This window comes from Rutidosis leptorrhynchoides, chromosome 3, assembly GCF_046630445.1.
Source record: "Rutidosis leptorrhynchoides isolate AG116_Rl617_1_P2 chromosome 3, CSIRO_AGI_Rlap_v1, whole genome shotgun sequence".
Classification (NCBI taxonomy): Eukaryota; Viridiplantae; Streptophyta; class Magnoliopsida; order Asterales; family Asteraceae; genus Rutidosis; species Rutidosis leptorrhynchoides.
The window spans coordinates 624,730,739-624,738,004 of NC_092335.1; positions in this window are offsets into that span (position 1 = coordinate 624,730,739).

Sequence of the window (7,266 nt, forward strand, 5' to 3'; positions counted from 1 at the left end):
TTTAGCATCTTGTTTTGAAAATAGGTATCTAAGAGCAGAATGGTCGGTATAGACCACCGTTTTTGCTAGAACGAGATATGATCGAAATTTGTCAAAAGCAAAGACAATAGCAAGGAGTTCTTTTTCAGTAGTTGTATAGTTCGTTTGTGCTCCTTGTAACGTCTTACTAGCATAATATATAGGTTGAAATCGTTTTTCAATCCTTTGTCCTAAAACGGCTCCCATTGCAAAATCACTTGCATCGCACATTAGTTCAAATGGTAGATTCCAATTTGGTGTTATCATGATCGGTGCATTAGTGAGTTTTTCTTTAAGAATATTAAAAGATTTGATACACTCATCTGAAAAGATGAATGGCGCATCCTTTTCTAGGAGTTTATTCATAGGAGTGGCAATTTTAGAAAAATCTTTTATGAAACGTCGGTAAAAACTGGCATGCCCTAGAAAACTCCTAACTCCTCTAACATTGGTGGGATGTGGAAGTTTAGCAATTACATCTACTTTAGCTCTATCCACTTCAATTCCTTCTTTTGAAATTTTATGTCCAAGAACGATGCCTTCTTTAACCATGAAATGGCATTTCTCCCAATTAAGTACTAGATTTGATTTTTCGCATCTAATTAGCATTCGTTCCAGATTAACTAGACATGATTTAAATGTATCACCGAAGACTGAAAAGTCATCCATGAATACTTCCATGCATTCTTCTATCATGTCATGAAAAATCGCCATCATGCACCTTTGAAAGGTTGCAGGGGCGTTACAAAGTCCAAATGGCATGCGTTTGTAAGCAAAAGTACCATAAGGGCACGTGAATGTGGTTTTCTCTTGATCTTCGGGTGCTATTGGAATTTGAAAATATCCGGAAAATCCATCTAGAAAACAATAGTAACTATTTCCGGCTAATCTTTCCAACATTTGATCTATAAAAGGTAAGGGAAAGTGATCTTTTCTGGTGGCGTCATTTAATTTTCTATAATCAATACATACACGCCATCCTGTTACAGTCCTAGTAGGAATAAGCTCATTTTTCTCATTTGTGATGACAGTCATGCCACCCTTCTTAGGCACGCATTGAACTGGGCTTACCCATGGACTATCAGAGATTGGATAAATTAAACCTGCATCTAGCAGCTTAATAATCTCTTTCTTAACTACATCTTGCATATTAGGATTTAGTCTTCGTTGGCGTTGCACATACGTTTTATGACCTTCTTCCATAAGGATTTTATGTGTGCAATACGAAGGACTTATTCCTTTAATATCATGAATCTTCCATGCAATGGCTGGTTTATGAGCTTTCAACACAGAAATGAGTTGTGATTTCTCATTTTCAGTAAGAGAAGACGATATTATTACAGGTAATTCAGATTCACCATGTAAATAAGCGTATTCCAAATGGTTTGGAAGTGGCTTTAACTCTAATTTCGGAGGTTCTTCTATCGATGATTTATATCGATATCTGTCTTCTTCTTTTAGCATTTGAATTTCTTCTGTTGTTGGTTCATATCCATTAGCTATAAGTGTAGCTAACATTTCAGCTTCATCAATTGGTTCATTACCTTCTCCTAAAGAACATTCTCCTGTTCCTTGTAATTCTGGAAATTCTTCTAATAATTCTGCATGTGCATCTATAGTTTGAATATAATAACATGTATCATCTGCAGATTGTGGTTGTTGCATTGCTCTATCAACTGAAAAGGTAACACTCTCATCCTCTATACTTAGGGTCAGTTTCTTACCGAACACGTCTATCATTGCTTTAGCCGTGTTTAAGAATGGTCTTCCTAATATGAGAGGAACTTGAGAATCTTCTTCCATGTCCAAAACAACAAAATCTACTGGAAATACTAAAGTACCAACTTTAACTAGCATGTTCTCCATTATCCCTCTAGGATATTTTATTGATCTATCGGCTAGTTGTATGCTTATTCTGGTTGGTTTCAATTCTCCAAGGTCTAGTTTAGCGTATAGTGAATACGGCATTAGATTTATACTAGCACCTAAGTCTGCCAATGCTTCTATTGAACTAAGACTACCCAGAAAACATGGAATTGTGAAACTTCCTGGATCAGATAGTTTTTCTGGTATCTTATTCAACAGCACTGCTGAACAATTAGCATTCATAGTAACAGCCGAGAGTTCTTCCATTTTCTTTCTATTCGTGATTAGATCTTTCAAGAATTTAGCATACCTTGGCATTCCTGAAATCACGTCAATGAAAGGAAGATTTACATTTATCTGTTTAAACATATCCAAGAATTTGGATTGCTCGGCTTCAAGTTTTTCTTTCTTCATTTTACTCGGATAAGGAAGTGGTGGTTGGTATGGTTTAACATAAGGTTTATCCTTAACTGTGTTATCTTCATTAACCTTCTCAACTACCGGTTCTTTTTCCTTATCTTGATCAGGTTGTGGTTCTTGTGGAGTAGGAATAGTTTCATCAGAAGTTACAGGTATTTCAGGTGGTTTAAGTGTTGTACCACTTCTTGTGGTAATAGCTTTAGCTGTTTCATTCCGGGGGTTAGCATTTGTATCACTAGGTAAACTTCCCGGTTTTCTTTCACCTATTAACCTTGCTAGGTTACTTACTTCTTGTTCCAGATTTTGAATAGAAGCTTGTTGATTTCTAAATGCTTGAGCATTTTGTTCATTTGTTTGTTTTTGAGATGTGAAAAACTGCGTTTGAGTTTCAACTAGCTTCGTCATCATATCTTCTAAATTCGGCTTTTTATCATCGGTTTGTTGCGGTGGTTTGTTTTGAAAATTCGGTCTTTGCTGATTGTAAGTATTGTTGGATACTTGTTGATTGCTAGGACCTTGTTGGTTGTTGTATGGAATATTTCGGTTATAATTCTGGTTTTGATTGTAAATCGGTCTTGGCGGTTGATAATTATTCTGATAATTATTTCCAGGCCTTTGGTTTATGTATGAAATATTCTCTCTTTGTTCCATTGTTAATTCAATACTTAGACAATCTTTTGTCAAATGTGGTCCTCCACACTGCTCACAACTAATTCGTATAGCATGAATATCCTTAGTCATCTTTTCCATTCGTCTCTCGAAAGCATCTATCTTTGCGGAAATGGAATCTAAGTCATGGCTAGAATCGGCTCTAGCTGCTTTAGATGATCTAATGATGTCTTTTTCTTGGTGCCACTCATGCGAGTGGGAAGCAGTGTTATCAATAATTTTGTAAGCATCAGTTTCGGTTTTCTTCATAATAGAACCACCAGCTGCTATATCTATGTCTTTCCTTATAGTGATGTCGCATCCTTGGTAGAATATTTGTACTATTTGACAGGTGTCTAAACCATGTTGCGGACATCCTCTTAACAACTTTCCATATCTTGTCCACGCCTCATATAGAGTTTCATTTGGCTTCTGTGTGAACGTAACAATTTCTGCTTGAAGTCTTACGGCTTTAGATGCAGGAAAGAATTGTTTAAGAAATTTATCAATTAAAACGTCCCATGTATCGATCGCCCCTTCAGGTAACGATTCCAACCAATCTTTGGCTTCTCCCTTCAAAGTCCAGGGAAATAACATGAGATATATTTGTTCATCCTCCACTTCTCGGATTTTAAATAGTGTGCAGATCCTATTAAAGGTACGTAGATGTTCATTTGGATCTTCCTTCGGCGCACCACTAAATTGGCATTGATTAGTCACCATGTGTAGAATTTGTCCTTTGATTTCATAATCTGGCGCATTAATGTCTGGATGAGTAATTGCGTGACCTTGGCCAGTGCGTTTAGCTCTCATTCGGTCTTCCATACTTAAAGGTTCCAGATTCTCCATAATTGAATTTGTTGAATCGGTATCACTAGATGATTCTGTTTTAAGAGTTCGTTCCTCAACAATCTCTGTTTGAATGATTGGTGGTTCCGGAGGAAAGTTTAATGGTTCAGGATCTATGAACCGTTCCTGAATATTTTCTGGATTCTCAATTGTGAGGTTTGTTTCAAAAACTGGATTATCGGAAATTTGAACTGAAGTACTTGGTCGACTGGATGACGATTCTAAAGAAAAATCAACGGCGGTTATATTTGTTAAACGATGTCTTGATCGAGTTACAGGTGGTGAACGTACAAAAGGTGATGAACGTCTTGCTCGGTGCATTCACTGAATATCCTATTAGTTTTTAAAAGGAAAGAAAAATTATAATAAGTTATCCAATCAATAGACTTTTCTGATTTTGCCCACGTTTCGAATAGCCAAAAGATGCAGCAGAGGGGCAGGATTCGTTTGGTCTCAATATAATTGAGGACTGTTTGGCTCCAATAACCCGGTCCACGTACAAATCCAACTATTACTACGAACCAGAAAATTTTGATGTCTATCAATTTAACCACTTAAAATAAATTTTCGTAATTTTAAGAAATTTAGATAAGAAGTAGGAAAAAAAAAAAAAAAAAAAAAAAAATTCTAAGTCCTAAAACTAGAATAGCGAGAAATAAGAGAGAAAAAGAGTTTGTCGAAAAAGGTCGAAAAAGAAAAAATGGTTGAAAAATAAAAGGTGACAGAAAAATAAAAGAAACTTATAAAAACTTAAAAATTACTTAACTAATTTAACCTTATTACTACAACTAACTTAAAATTATAATCGCAAATTGAAATTACTAATTGGAATGATAATTGATACATAGTGAAAGGTGTCTAAAAATATTAAGGCTTTACAAGGAAAAACTAAATCCCAAATGGAAATAACTTAAAAAGAAACTAAAACGTAAAAAGGCGTCGCAAAATTCTAAAGCACCTAAATCTTAGTCTAAAGAAAAAGTACTTAAGGAATTCTACGGCAAAGCCTAAAAATATAGGAGTAAAAATAACTATAGCAAAAACTAAGTTTAAAATTAATTTTGAGCTAAAAATACAAATATTACGCTACAACGATTAAAAAGGGACAAAATATAAAAAGAAATAAAAAGTGATAAAAAAAATACAATTTTTATTAAAATATTATTTTTATATTAATTATATTAAAGTATTAAGTGTTAAATATAATAAAACTAATTAAAAGTAATTAATTAAACTAAAAACTTAATTAAGAATAATAAAATCAATTAGGGTTTAATTATAATAATATATATTATACTCCGTAATTAATGCGTTTTTAGGGTTTGTTTGTGGCCCTGTCAGACCCCTCATGCGAGTCGCATGATTTAAAAGGGTGGGTCATGCGAGTCGCATGACTGAACTGAACCGGTTCAACTGGACAGGTTCAATTTGACAGGTCACGTATATTTAATATTTATTTTCTTTTTTCTGTTTTATATTTAAAATATAAATATATATATATAATTAAAATAAAACTTAATTTTTAAAACTAAAAATAAACTTAAAATACTTTATAATTTTGTAAAAATAAAAGAAAAACTTAAAAAATATATTTAAAATACTTTTTTTTTTTTTTTTTTCGATTTTAAAAGCTCTCTTTTTTTTTTTATATATTTTTTAATTTTTTTTTTTAAAAATATAAATTTTACCAAAACTAATTATAACTTAAAAATTAAAAATATGGCGTTTCGCTTCGGCGAATTTCCCCGACAGCGGCGCCAAAAATACTTGATGTCGAACGAGGTGTATATAAAATAGCTTATATTTTACTAGGAAAAACTATTAAATACGATACAATTTTACACAAGATATTTATTTATTTATAGAATGGATATACCTAAACCTTGCTACAACACTTATAGGCAGTGTACCTAATCGTACAGTAGTGTAGTTTTTAGTAAGTCCGGTTCGTTCCACAGGGAAATCTTTTAAACAAAGCTCAACGCTATATTAGTTTACTTTTATAAAAATACAAATTTATATATAAGTAATATTATTATTATAAAGGGGGGTTTTTACCGTTTAATGACCGGTTTGTCGATTTTAAAACTTTAGTCGCAGTTAAAACCTAATGTAAAATATAAAATAAATACAAGACTTTAAATTAAAGCGTAAAGTAAATAACGATAATGAAATTGCGAATAATAAAAATGCGATAAAATTAAATTGCGATAATTAAAAGTACGATAATTAAAAATGCGATTAAATAACAATAAAAGTGCGATAATTAGAAGTGCAATTAAATATAAAATAAAGGAAATAAAATATGAAATAAAAGAATTATGCTTATTTAAACTTCCGTAATCATGATGTTTGACGTGTTGATTTTAGTTTTATGCCCATGGGTTAATTGTCCTTTGTCCTGGATTATTCAATATGTCCGTCTGGTTTTTGTCCATAACAGTCCATCAGTCATAAATATAAATTGCAAGTGTCCTTGTCAAATTATTATTATACCCGAAGATAAATATTCCAACTAATTGGGGATTCGAATTGTAACAAGGTTTTAATACTTTGTTTAATGAATACACCAGGTTATCGACTGCGTGTAAACCAAGGTTTTACTACTTTGTTAACAATTACACCAATTACCCTTGAATGTAATTTCACCCCTGTTTTGATTATTCTAGTGGCTATTAATCCATTCCCGTGTCCGGTTAAATGAACGATTATTCGTACATATAAATACCCCGCCCATCGTGTTCGATTGAGTGTATATGGTAGTTTATAGGGACGCCCAATTGTAAATCTTTATATTAACATTAACAAACTTTCATTTAGTTAAACAAATATAAAGCCCATTAATAGCCCATAGTCTAGTTTCCACAAGTGTCGTTCTTTTGTCCAAACCCCAATTATGGTACAAAGCCCAATTACCCAATTTTAGTAATTAGCCCAACATCATGATTACTTCGTTTTAGATAAGCATAATAATAACTTAGCTACGAGACATTAATATAAAAAGGTTGAACATAACTTACAATGATTAAAAATAGCGTAGCGTTACACGGACAGAATTTCGACTTACACCCTTACAACATTCGCTAACATACCCTTATTATTAGAATTATAATTAAAATTAAAATATAAATTATAAATATAAATATATATTACTTATGAAGAGGAAGAAAAAAAAGATGTGTTAAAACTCGGCAGAAAACTGGCTTTTTATAGGACCTGACCAGCAATCTCACACCATGCGACTCGCATGATTTTGTGCTTCTGGCCATGCGAGTCGCATGGCCACCCTGGATTCAGGCAACTACTTTGTTTTCTTCTTGCCGACGTAATATAATAATAATAATATATATAATATATAATTATATATAATTATATATATATTATATTATATTCTTGTGCATAGTAGACTAGATATTTTTGGTCCGTTGCGTCGGGCGTTTCTTCTTGGCACAGGTCCCGGTTCCG